The sequence below is a fragment of the Artemia sp. Qi Xiang Cuo genome, chromosome 15, assembly GCF_049724085.1.
Source record: "Artemia sp. Qi Xiang Cuo chromosome 15, ASM4972408v1, whole genome shotgun sequence".
NCBI lineage: Eukaryota > Metazoa > Arthropoda > Branchiopoda > Anostraca > Artemiidae > Artemia > Artemia sp. Qi Xiang Cuo.
The window spans coordinates 29297152-29311257 of NC_142808.1; the positions used below are offsets into that span (position 1 = coordinate 29297152).

Sequence of the window (14106 nt, forward strand, 5' to 3'; positions counted from 1 at the left end):
TTGAAAGGGGTGGATTTAAAATGAGCAAAAGAGTGGTAAAAATTAAGTGTTTCTAAAGCGTTAAAACTTAATCTTTTGTTATCAGTATTTTATATCGACAAATTTTTACCGCAAAAGTATAGTGCTGCCGGTCTTTAAACCCCAAAAAGATTAAAATATTGTTTTCACTTTATAGTTTAGATTTAAAGGTTAAATTCTTAATTATTTATATAGGAATCGGTTTTATAGGAATCGGTTTTAAAGGATTCGTTGATTATTTATTATATCTTAGGTCAATTAAGGGTAAATAAAATATACTGACCGAGGAAAAGAATTTTTGAATTCTGAGATATATGTATTTGTTGTTTTTTTATTTCTTTTACAAAAAAATGACGGAAAAATTTACTTTCTGTTTGTTATTTTTTCCATTTTAAACTCACATGGCCTTTAGTTTTTATTATAGTAGGCTACTGATGTTTACTAAAAGAATCATAGGCAGCGCAATAGCGCTGCCTAAGTAAAGAGCGATGTAGGCACAATGTATTATTATTTTTTTAGACCAGGGCACTTCGTATTGAAGGAGTTATCACAGAAAACTTCAAAAAGGGCTCATTCGATTGGAAATTGAAAGGGCTAGTGCCCTTTTTAATCGTCGAAAGTGATTGGAAGGCAACTAGCCCCCCCCCCCCTCTCACGCCCTCCATTTCCCAAAACACATCCAATCAAAATTTTGAGATAATCATTTTGTTCAACTTAGTTGAAAGTTTAAAAAAACAGGACTTTGAGGATGACAACCCCCCCCTCCACGCCCCTCAAGGTAAGGGTTGTAAGTTATGCCCTGGGGGCAAATAAGGTTTTTATAGAAAGTGTAGTAGTACAAGCTTCAAAAAAGGTTAATTCGGTTGGTGAATGAAATGACTAATGCCCTTTTTAGTAGCAGAAAGTGATTAGAGGGCAATAAACACCCCTCTCACGATCACCTTGTTCCCATACACATCCAATCAAAATTTGGAGATAGCCATTTGGTTCAACGTAGATGAAAGTTTTGGAAATTAGGTCTTTGAGGATGACATTCCCCCCAAAGCCCTCAGGAAAAGGGTTGTAAGTTGTGTCCTGGGGGCATATGAGGTTTATATAGGAGAGGTGATCGTATAAACTTCGGAAGGGGCACATTGGATTGGTAATCAGAAGTTCTACTACCCTTTTTTAAGATTCAGAGTGATCAGAGGATGGATATCCCCCCCCCCCACACACACACACCTCGTATTTTCCCGAAATGCAACTTATAGAAATTTTAAGATGGTCATTTGATGTCGTAGAAACTTCGGAAAATGCTTATTCGATTGGAAATTGAAGGGACTGGTGCCCCTTCTAACAGTCATCAAAAGTGATTGGAGGGGAATTAACCCCCCTCACACACCCACCATTTCCCCAAACACATCCAATCAAAATTTGGGGATAGTCATTTTGTTCAGCGTAGTTAAAAGGTCCAGAAATTATGTTTTGAGGATGACAACCCCCCGTCGCCCTGGGGGCAAGGGTTATAAGTTATGCCCTGGGGCCATATAAGGTTTATTGTAGAAAGGGTGGTCTTATAAACTTCGGAGGGGCTCATTGGATTGGTAATTAGAAGCTCTAGTATCCTTTTTAAGATTCAAAGTGATCAGAGAGCAGACCCCCACCCCCCCCCCCCCCCCCCCCACCCACCCACCACACAGATCGTATTTTCCAAAATTCATCTGATAGAAATTTTGAGATGGCCATTTGTTGTCGTACAAACTTCAAAAAAGGCTCATTCAATAGGAAATTGAAAGGACTTTTTTCAATAGCTAAAAGCGACAGGAGGGTAGCAAGCCCCCCCCTCCCTTCCTGCACATCAATTTCCAAGACATATCTAATCAAAAATTGTAGATAGTCATTTTATTCAGCGTAGTTGGAAGGTCTGGAAATTATTTGTTTGAGGATGACACCCCCCCCCCCCCAGAGCTCTCAGCGCAAGAGTAATAAGTTTTTCCCCGAGGTCATATATGGATTTTATGGAAAGGCTGGTCGTATAAACTCCGGAGGGGCTCATTTGATTGGAAATCAGATTTTCTAGTTCCCTTTTAAACAGTCAAAGTGATTTGGGGCAGCTGTCCCCCCCCCCTCCGACGTTTTATTTTCCACAAATACATCCAATCAAAATTTGAGATAGCTATTTGTTCAAAAATAGTCCAAAGATCATATAATAAGGCCTTTGGGGTTGACAAAATCCCCCAGGGTCTGGGGGTAAAGGTTATAAGTTTTGCCCTAAGGGTATGTAAGGTTTCTATGGAAGGGGTGGTCGTGTGAACTTTGGAAGAGGCTCATTTGATTTGAAACATACAGTTCTAGTTCCCTTTTAAAATTCAAATATAATGGAGAGCAACTAGCCCCCCTCCTTGACATCCTCTTTTCCCAAAACACATTTAACTGAAATTCTGAGATAGCCATTTTGTTACAAATAGTCCAAAAATCATATAGCAATGTCCTTAGGTTGGACATAATCCCCCAGAACCCATCGGCAAGGGTTGTAAGTTATACCCAGGGCATATAAGGTTCTTATGGAACGGGTAGTCGCACAAACTTTGGATTGGATGGAGTTCCTTTGATTAGAAGTCGGAAGTTTTAGTGCCATTTTAAGAGTCATAAGTGAATAAAGGGATGTGAACTTCCCCCCCCCAATCCCACCATTCCCCAAAGCATATTCGATCGAAATTTTTAGAGAGATTTTTTTTTCAGCATTGTTGAAAGGTCACGTTATTGGGGATGTCAACCTTCCCACAGTCCTAAGGACTACGTCTGTAACTTAGAAAATTCGTTCATTGTTTACACATAATATGTTATTGATAAAAGTATGACATTTGAACTTCATTTTCCAAGAAGACGAAGGGTATTCAGGTGAGCCTTTCAGAGAATGTTGAGGGAGCGTTGAGCTAAATCAAAACAGGGTATATGGATACGGATCGTCAAAAGAGTGTAACACAGGAATAACTGAGTACATTAATTTGGAAAATTCAGGAAATGATAAAGGAGATGATCGAAAAGGTAATATTTGCGTGCTGTCAATACTACTAAAGCTACCACCACTACTACTACCACTCTCCTCCACTTACAGTATTGAGGGGAAACTTAAACAAAATCAAAAGATGCTATGTGCATGCACATTGTCAAAATAGCGCATCTCAAGAATTGATTTGGGTAAAGTTGGAACTTTCAGAGAATACTTAAAGAGGAAGATCATCTGACCAAAAGGCAATATGTGCAAACTACTGCTAATGCTACTGATACTGCTACATTTACTACCACTACTACTACTACTTCAATTGCAACTACTTGTGGGGCTAAGAGCATTGAGATGAAAATTTCAAGGAAGTATATGAACATGCAGGCTACCAAAAAGACATATCAGCAATGTCATAGCAATGGCTAATTGTATTAAGTTGAAACTTCCGGGACTTGATGAGAAAGATATTCAACTGACCAAAAGGCAATAGGTTAATACTAGTGCTGCTAGTAGTACTACCGCTATTCAATAATATTGCTAGTAATATCAATGTTAGTACTGTGACTACTATTACACCAATGCCTAAGGGCATGAGGGTGAAATTTTTAAAGAAATTTTAGAGGGGAAGATGAAGTGAAGCAGAACACACCCTCTATATGCAGGCTGTCAAAAGGGTGTAACAGCAATATCTTAAGAACAGTTTGGTGTGTGAAGTTGAAACTAACAGGACTTGTTGTGAAGAATGTTGAACTAAACGAAACAAAATATTTACATCTTAATGCTGCTGCTTCTACTCATACAACTGCTACTGTTACCATTTTTACAACTTCTATTACTACTGCTGCCACTAAAGCTTAGGCTATAACTAATTCTACAGCTACTACTACTACTTCTATTAAAACTAAGGATATTAAGGTGACAAAATTGGGATATATAGAAACTGTATGGAACTAAACCGAAACACACAGGTTGTCAAGCGGACTCATCGGAAATGCTTCAGGAATGGTAGATGGTATGTATTGAGCTAAAACTTTCAGCGTGTGGCGAAGAGGATATTGAAGAAACCAAAGGTGTTATGCACATAATGCTACTAATGCTGCTACAACTATTGCTACTGCACAAGTTAAGTGTATCAAGGTGAAGCTTTAAAAGCCATTTGGGCGGATATTGAACTAAATAAAAAAAAACAAAAAACTATGAGCACGTGGACTTTCAAAAAGGTGATAAAGATGATCTGAAGAACAACTTATGTTATCACTTTCGACCTTTAAGGGTAAGTTGTGGTGGATTTTGAACTAGCCAGATGGCACTATGTAAATACTTTTAATGCTACCACTACAGTTAATGTAACTAATGACGCCAAAGGTATTAAGATGAAACTTTTAGGGAACGTTTAGGAGTTTCTGTTAAAGAAAAAACTGTATGCATGCAGGTTTTCAAAAGGGCATGTAAGAAATATCATAGGGAGCACCACTATAATAGCTTGAAATATTATTGAAAATTTTAAAGGAGCTAATTCAATCCAAAATTAAAAGTTCTGGTGCCCTTTTTAAGAGTAACAAGAGATTGGATAGAAAGCAGCCTTTCTTTCAAGCCCATTTATTTTTGAAACGCATCAAGTCAAAATTTTGAGACAGCCATTTTGTTCAGTATAGTAGAATGACCCAGCAACTATGTCTTTAGAGATATCTCAAGCCCATGCATTTTCCAAACGCATCCAGTCAAAATTTTTAGACATCCATTATGTTCAGCATTGTGGAATGGTCCAGTAATTGGGGGTATTAAGTTGAAGTTTTCGGGGTTATTACTATTACTACTTCTGCTCTTACAATTTAAATAAATAAAAAGAGTGTAAGTGTATCCAGGTTGTCACAGAGCACAGATAAAATCTTTTGGGAACGATATAAAGTTTTATTTTTCAGGTCAACTTCAGTAATTATGAAATTAAATTAAAAAATGCTGTTTGTGTCAGGAATAGAAATTGTTGAAAAAGTTTCTCCAGTATAGGAATAGCAACTCAATCTATGGATTGTCATAGAAAAAAAACTGAAAAGATATAAAAACCTAATGTTTTTTCCATGAAAAAGACTACGGTACGTCAATAAAAAATAAACGGAAATTAATTTAAAAAACATTTTCCACAAAACAAATTTTTCAAAGAAAAGTAAGGAGCTCCATTAAGCCAAAAACGATCAGAATTAATGTCAAATAGTCTTCCAAGCGTAAAACTACCACAAATCGCTAACAATAAATAACTGAAACTCAAAACAAACAAAAATTACAATAGATGTTCGAATCAAACTCAAAACAAGCAAAAATTTGCATGAGTAAACCTAATAACCCCCATGAATTCTCAAGACCAGAGCATGATTTGCACTTTACTGAAAACAAAACAAGTTTTGAATGTTTTCACTTTTCTTACTTTCATAAATAAAAATTATCAAAAATTTAAGGAATAAATATCAGCATATGTCAATTAAACTGACAATCCAAGGTCATTTGTTTTTTGTTTTATTTTTTCAGGAAAGTGCAAAATATGTTCCGGTCTTGGGGGGTTATTAGCCCTACTCACGTTAATTTTTACTCGTTTTGAGTTTGATTCAAATATTTATTGTAATTTTTGTTTGTTTTGAGTTTCAATTATTTATTACTAGTGATTTGTGGTAGTTTTACGCTTGGAAGATTGGTTAACATTATTTCTGCTCGTTTTTGGCTTAATGGAGCTCTTTACTTTTCTTTGAAAAATGTTTATTGGTGGAAAATGCTTTTTGAATTAATACTCAATGGTAACATCAGGACCGCACGCGTTAAATGAGAAAAAACGTTCAGATAACTCTATTGCACTTTTTACTTTAGCTTTTAACTGTGTATATGAAGTGTATGGTGGCAAGTCAATTTGATTAAAACAAGTATGGGCTCTAGGTAAGTGATCGCTTTTACCCCAACACTCGATTGTAAATAATTTACCAGTCCATCCTTGACGAAGCCCTTTGAAACCATTTACAGGTATACGAGGGGTTCCAGTGACGAATTGAAGTAACTTGAGTCGTTCCTCTGTCGTAAATGAAAGTACAGCTTCCCAGAACCAAAGAATAACTGTATGGTTTTGAAAATATCCTCCAGTGTAAATCGTATTCTCTTTCCAGTCATTCACATCCACTTCATTGATACCACAAAGGAGAAGTTCAAGCTCGTTTTCATTGAAAATCCTAATTTTTTTGATGGGTACAACCTCGTCGAATCCTTGTCGAAATTCATCCATTTGAGACTCTGTATGAGTCACAAAACGCCTTTCCAGAAGAGCGTCTACGTACTGATGTTTATTTTCGTTTGTAACAGGAATATTGGATCCACCTGGAAGGAGGTCTACTTGGTGAATAAGGCCCATTGACTCTTCATCAGTCGAAAAAGTCAATCCTAAATCCGTTGGATCGTTTTCTAGGATCCACTTCAAGGAATTATAGTATATTATATCAACTTCTTTTATGCCTTCAATTTCTATTTTCTTCTTTAACACTGTCTTATAAAAAGGACGAGCAAGAAAAACATCCAGCATTTTACTGTGATAAGCAGCCATGCCAGCTAATCTTCCAAGAAATTTGAAATACATCAAGTGTTTCTCATTGCAAAGGCCACTAAGATGATTGATCTGGAGCTGAAAATTATCCGTCGATGAATACTTGAAAAGCCCGTAGTCTGGATTACATAGCTTTTTTGAAATGAGATAGAACCATTCCTTTGTCAAGCCACCACCTAAACCAGTTTCCCCAATAAATTCAACATCCAGATTTGCTCGCAGCACTTCTGGATTTGTAACTTTTGATATTGCCTGAAACGAATCATCAACAATTGAATACCTGGAAACAAGAAGTTCGAAATATATAGGTTTTGGAAAAATCCAGCCAAATCTAGGGGGTTTTGGCAGTGAATTCTTGAAGATTTTATACTTTTCACTGAAACTTCTTGGATGCTTGATTTGTGTTTCTGCAATTTGTTGGTCTGATAGTATCTCTTTGTCACCAACAACAGTTCTATTGTTTTGTATTTTGGGGAAAAGGTCCAGGAACCTAATTTTTACGCGGGACAGGGGTATTGATATTCGCTGTAATGGACGTTGAGCCTGCTTCGGATATTCTTGAAACATAAGAATGTGCAACCATTATAACTTCCTTCATTGATCGTTGCTTTCTATCTGTTTTTTGTATAAAGTGATTCTATCTTTAAATTTTCTTGTTTTTTTATTAAAAAAGACACTAGAACTTTTAATCTCCCTTTTAATCAGCCTTTTCACGAACTTCTAGGACCAAGGGGTCAATACAATCACTCCTGGGGAAAAAAACAACAAATAAACACAAATCCGCAATCTTTCTTCTGGCAAAAAATACTAAATTTCATATTTTTGCAGATAGGAGCTTGAAACCTCTATAGTATGATTCTCTGATATGTTAAATTTGATGGTGTTATTTTCATTAAGATTCTATGACTCTTAGGGAGTGTTTTCCCCTTTTTTCGAAAATAAGGCAAATATTCTCAGGCTCGTAACTTTTTATGGGTAACATTAAACTTGATGAAACTTATAGATTATATATCAGCATGAAAATTCGTTTCTTTTGACGTTATCAAAATACCATCTTTTAGAGTTTCGGTTGCTATTGAGATGAGCCGCTCTTACTATACAGTTCGTTATCATGAACTGTTTGATTAAATAAGAGATTTAGTGATTCTGAACTGAAAACTAAAATAAAAAAATTGGATTTTTTTCATTGAAAATATAGGAAAATAATATAGAGATACGTACTTTACGGGTTAAGCCAAAAAAGTTTGGTTCCAGGATACAATAATAACTTGAAACTGAGATGAAATAAAATTAATGGCGTAACGAGTCAAATGAAGCAAAAGGAAAACCAAACTAATTTTAAAATTTTCAGGTTTTTTTCTGGTTTGAATAAAAAATGGAAATTATTGATCAGACACCATAAATATTTTTGCACTTTGCAGTTAAATAAAATTAGTTTATTTAAAAATTTCAGGAATTATTCTAGTTTCTGTTGACAAATAAGATTTTTTTTTCAAGGAAAATGGCAGCTAACTAAATCCAATATATGCTATGGTGTGTTCTTCGAATGATGGACTTTTAATGTACCGTTTGTGGAGAATATCGTGGTTAAAGTCAATTTTCTTGATTTTCAAGCCAACATATTTTCTTTATTATTCAAGCCAAAGGACGGTAAGTTTGCTATATAAAGGTTTTGAACGAGGTGGTTCAAACAGTGTACTTCTTGTTTTGATCTGAATCTTTTTTCAGGAGTTATGGGTTACTTTAGTTTTTACTATGGGGCGTGATCGTCTCTTACTAGGTTGCTAGCTACAGCTGCAACCCAGATCACTGATTACTTCCTATATGGTTACTACCTACGACTATGTCGATGTATCAAATTGTCAATTTTACAACTTTAATTAATGATGTCATAGTGCAAGTGGCTAGCACGATCGGCCGTTAACCGAAAGGTTGGTGGTTCAAAGCCACCCGGGTTCGATTTCGTTTAGTTTGTAATTCAGCTATCAATACAACCATGATACCGACGATACTTACAATATTCCAATTTACAGTATCGATCCCTTATGTATGATCTCCCAATGATCGTCTTTTAATATAGCTTCAGTTACTATGGACTAAAGTTCGTTTTTTAATGTAATTATATAAAAAAAAAACTAATTGATAAATATCATTTATGATGAACTATATCGGTCCTTTACGTAAGTTGTTAGCTACCGCTGCAACCCGAATAATAAACTGATTACAAACAGGAAAAAGCCTACGGCTTTTTCTTCTTTGAAATAGTAAGAAACTAACCTCAAACAATCAAGTAGCTAACTAATTCCAATGTATGCAATTGTTTGTTATTCCATTGATCGTCTTTTAATTTAATGATCTGACTCTACTTTTAGGAGTTCTGGGTTTTTATATTTCTTAGCATTGAACTGATCGTCTCTTACTAGGTTGCTAGCTACTGCTACAACCCGGATTCACATATATAGTTATGAGAGGCAGCGTTGCCGGGTGGTCCAAGGCGCTGGTTTTAGACACCAGTCTCTTCAAAGGCGTGGATTCAAATCTTACCGCTGGTATATGATTATGATTTATGTACAAAAATCAAATATCTTTGAAAAGACTGCAGTATAAAAAGACATCAAAAATGCAGTTTTAGTGGAAAAATTTATTCTCTTTTAGAAATAATTTATTTTAGTTACAAAAGATTTTTAGCCTAATTAATTTCCTTGCCAATGAGCCACTGAAAACTCTCTACAATGGTTCTGCGTCAAACCATCAATGGAAAAGAAAGAAAGAAAAAAAAATATGCCGTTTAGGCAGAATGTTGTAGTAGCTGCCACTTTTCTTGATTTTCAAGCCAATAAAACAAAAAGTTTTCTATTCAGGGGTTTCGGACAAGGCGGTTCTAATGGTGTACTTTTTGTTTTGATCTGACTCTTTTTTTTAAGAGTTATGGGTTTTTATATTTCTTAACATTGGACGTGATCGTCTCTTACTAGGTTGCTAGCTACCGCTGCAACCCGGAGGTTGCTAGCAACCGCTGCAACCAGGATTAGGGATGTCAACCCCCCCCCCCAATTATGCAACTGGCCCATAATGCTTTAAAACTAAATGTTGCTTTAAAATAAATAAAAAGGCATTGTAGTTATGGTGGCCAATAAGACACCTCAGCAATATATCGAGAAAGACTCGATGTATTAAGTTGAAACTTTTGGGGATATTACTACTACTACATCTGCTTTTACAATTTAAATAAATAAAAAAAGTGCAAGTGTATCCAGGTTGTCAAAGAGCATAGAAAGAAACTCTTGGGAATATTATTAAGTTTTATTTTTCAGGTCAGCTTCAGAAGCCTATAAAATTAAATTAGAAAATACTGTTTGTGTCAGGATTAAAAATTGTTGAAAAAGTTTCTCCAACATACAAATAGCCACCCATACTATGGATTATTATAGAATAAAAGAATTATTTTTCCATGAAAAAGACTATATCAATAAAAAGCGAACAGAAATTAATAAAAAAATATTTTTTCCACAAAACAGATTTTTCAAAGAAAAGTAACGAGCTCCATTACGCCAGGAATGAGCAAAACTAAATTCAAATAATCTTCCGAGCTTAAAACTACCACAAATCACTATCAATAAATAAATGAAACTCAAAACGATCAGAAATTACAATAAATAGCCGAGTCAAACTCAAAACGAGCAAAAATTAACAAAAGTAGGGCTGATATCCCTCATGCCTTCTCAGGACCAGAACAAAGCTTGCGCTTTACTGAAAACAATATACGTTTAAAACATTTTAGGTTTTCTTACTTTCATAAAGCAAAAATTATCAAAACTTTAATGAATAAATATCAGTATATGTCAATTAAACTGACAATCCTCGGTAATTTTTTTTTTCAAACAGTTCGTGGTAACGAACTGTAAGTAGGGAGCGACCCGGCTCAATGGTAACAGAAACTCTAAAAAACGGGTTTTGATACAAATAGGTGCATCAAAAGAATCAAATTTCAATGCTGAATTTAAATATAAAACTTTCTTTAAGTTTAGTCCTACCCATCAAAAGTTACACGCCTGAGAAAATTTGGCTGATGTCAAAAAAGGGGGAAATACACCCTAAAAGCTATAGAACCTTAATGAAAATCACACCATCATATTCATCGTATCAGAGAACCCTCCTGTAGACGTTTCAAGCTGCAATCTACAAAAATGTGGAATTTTGCATTTTTTGCCAGAAGAAAGATCACGGTACGTGATTGTTTTTTTGTTTTTCTTTGTTTTTTGTTTTGTTTTTTCCCCAGGAGTGATCGTATCGACCCAGTGGTCCTAGAATATCGTGGGAAGACTCATTGGAACGAAAAATAAAAGTTCTAGTGCCATTTTTAAGTGACCGAAAAAAATGGAGGGCAACTAGGCCCCCTCCCACGCTGATTTTTTTCCCAAAGTCACCTGATCAAAATTTTGAGATAGCCATTTTGTTCACCATGGTTGAAAATACGATAACTATGTCATTTAGGATGACTTAATCCCCAAAGTCCCCGGGGGGAGGGCTGAAAGTTATGAACTTTACTCAATGTTAACATATAGTATTAGTTATTAGATAGTATACAGACGTTTTCAGGGGGGATTTTTTCTGGTAGTAGGAGGGGGGGTGAGTCGGGGGTTATTTGGGAAGGTCTTTCTATGAAGGAAGTTTTCATGGGGGAAGGGACATTGCTATGAAGGGGGCGCCGGATTTCCCAGCATTATTTAAAAAAAAGATCAGAAATTAAATATATAAAAAAGCAAGTTTTCCAACTGAAAATAAGGAGTAACATCAAAACTTAAAACGAACAGAAAATATTACGTGTATGATTGGGTTCACCCCGTAGTCAATACCTCGCTCTTTAAGCCAAAGATTTGTTAGTACTTTAATAAGAGCTATTTATTCTAAATAACGGCCTTTGTGATTAAGAGGTCATTTTTAAAGAATTGGAACAAAATTCGAACTTTAGATTAAATAGCGAGGTATTGACTAGGGGGCGAGCCCCCTAATATACGTATTAAAAATATATAAATATAGAAATTCGTTACGTAAGTTAATTCGTAAGTTACGTATATTTATTACTAATAAAAACTTTCGTAAATAAAATTAAACAAGTTTCGAGAAAGCCATTTAACCAAATAAAAGTAAAATTAATATGCAAATTTTGTTTTAATTATTCATGTACGGTGAGCCAAAATCAAAACCTGCATTAATTCAAAAACGTTCAAATATTAAATAAAAAAAACAAGTTTTTTTAACTGAAAGTAAGGAACGACGTTAAAACTTAAAACGAACAGAAATTATTCCGTATGTGAAAGGGGCTGTCCTCTCCTCAACGCCTCACTCTTAACGCTAAAGTTTGACTTTCTCACAACTCTTATTTTTTTTAAACCATAAAAAACTTTAGCGTAAAGAGCGATGCGTTGAGGAGGGGACAGCCCCTTTCATATACGGAATAATTTCTGTTCGTTTTAAGTTTTAACGTCTTTCCTTACTTTCAGTTAAAAAAAACTTGTTTTTTATTTAATTTCAGTAAGGCCCAAATTGTGTTCTAGTCTTGAGAAGGCATGGGGTTTATCAGCCATAATCATGTTAATTTTTGCTCGTTTTCAGTTTGACTCGGCTATTTATTGTAATTTCTGTTCGTTTTAAGTTTCATTTATTTATTGATAATGATTTGCTTGGTAGTTTTACGCTTGGAAGATTATTTTACTTTATTTTTGCTCATTCTTGGCCTAATAGAGCTCTTTAATTTTCATTGGAAAACTTATTTTGTGGAAAAGTTTTTTTAATTAATTAACTAACAATAACAATTATTGTTGGTTTATAGTATAAGCTTGAAAATAAAAGTCGTGATTGGAGTACAATATACACGAAGTTAAAGATGGGAAGAGGGTTCTAGAGGGAGAGGCTTAGGCCCTAGAACTTCAGTTTTAGCCCTTTGAATTAAAAAACAGACTAGAATTCCTTGCATCACTCTGATTTTTAGCAGTTTAACATATCCACTATTTGTTAAACATGCACTTGATAGTTTTTGCTCTCTTCAATACTAATTTGGTGTCTCTGATTTGTCATCAGTTCACAAACCAATAAGCACATAAATGGTAGAAATAAAACACATTTAAAAAAAAATGTTTACTTGGTGTGTTTTGATTTAGAAGGGTCCAACTATGTTCTTGGTGATCTGTAATGATTAGCGTTTAATCGTATAGGAATATTCATTAAATAACTCCTGATTAATCATGGGCCAAAAGAGACAAAATTGGCAGGGGTAGGAGCACGACTTGTGAAATAAACACTTAGGCTACTGTACTTCGATATATAAATCTAAATCACAATATTAGCCATATCTTTGTAATCAACAAGCACAGAGGCCGTTGAATATCAACTTTGGTGGAAATAAAATATCCTTTCGATATGTGTGGCTTATATACATTTTTCTTAATTATTAATATTTCAAATAGTTAATATCAATGATGTTTAATAATGTCGATTTTTATCGTTTTTAACCCTTCTCTAAATATTTCATAAATGATCATGAATCTGAAAAGGTAGCTTGCAGCATGGCTATGCCTAAAGTTCCGGGGAGAGGGGGGGTCTTAGGGTATTTTATGCTCCCAGTCCCACAAATTAAAAATCACTTAATGAATAGTTTTTTAAATAGGTATATCAAATCCTTTGTTTGCCAAATATGTATTTGACTTTTGTTGTGCGGACATCAATTAGCATATTATAGAATTAGCTTCTAGTTTATAATCCATAAGCCCAGAAATCCTTAAATACCGAATTTGTTGTAATATGGGCATTTAATGATTTGGGAACATTCCCAGAATCATCCCTGAATGATCAAGAGTCAACAGTAATACACTGCTTCTATATTTGTCAAGTTAGGAAGGTAGGGTGTTAGGAAAGAGCACGGGTCGGCCCTCTGATCATAAAGATTGAAAATTATGCATGACTAAAATTTTCATAAGGTGTGACATTTACACCACTTAAAAGATATAGGTGACTTGTCTTGAATTTAAAAGTCCATTTCACATTTTTAAACTGATATATTTAATCAAAAAGTTAAGAAAGTGCAAGAGACTAATTTATATGGAATTTAGATATGTAGCACAAGCACTGCTGACGAAAGAGTTCCAAAGAGACGGACCATTGACATAACTTGTTCTACCTTTCAAACAGTTTGTGGTATCGAACTATAAGCAAGGAGCGACTCGGTTCAATAGTAACCGAAACTCTAAAAAACGGAATTTTTATACCAATAGATACATCAAAAGAATCAAATTTCTATGCTGATTTCAAATATACAAGTGTCATCAAGTTTAGTCTTGCCCACCAAAATTTAAGAGCCTGAGAAAAATTGTCTTATTTTTGAAAAAAGGGGGAAACAACCCCTCAACGTCATAGAACTTTAATGAAAATCACACCACCATATTCAGCGTATCAGAGGACCCTACTATAGAAGTTTCAAGTTCCTATCTGCAAAAATTTGGAATTTTGTATTTTTCAAACAGTTCGT

At 34.8% G+C, this 14106-nt stretch overlaps 1 pseudogene; it reads right to left on the reverse strand.

The window, feature by feature from the left end:
• Positions 1-5777: 5777 nt before the first annotated feature.
• Positions 5778-7148, reverse strand: LOC148943528 (E3 ubiquitin-protein ligase Nedd-4 pseudogene; annotated as a pseudogene).
• Positions 7149-14106: the final 6958 nt, after the last annotated feature.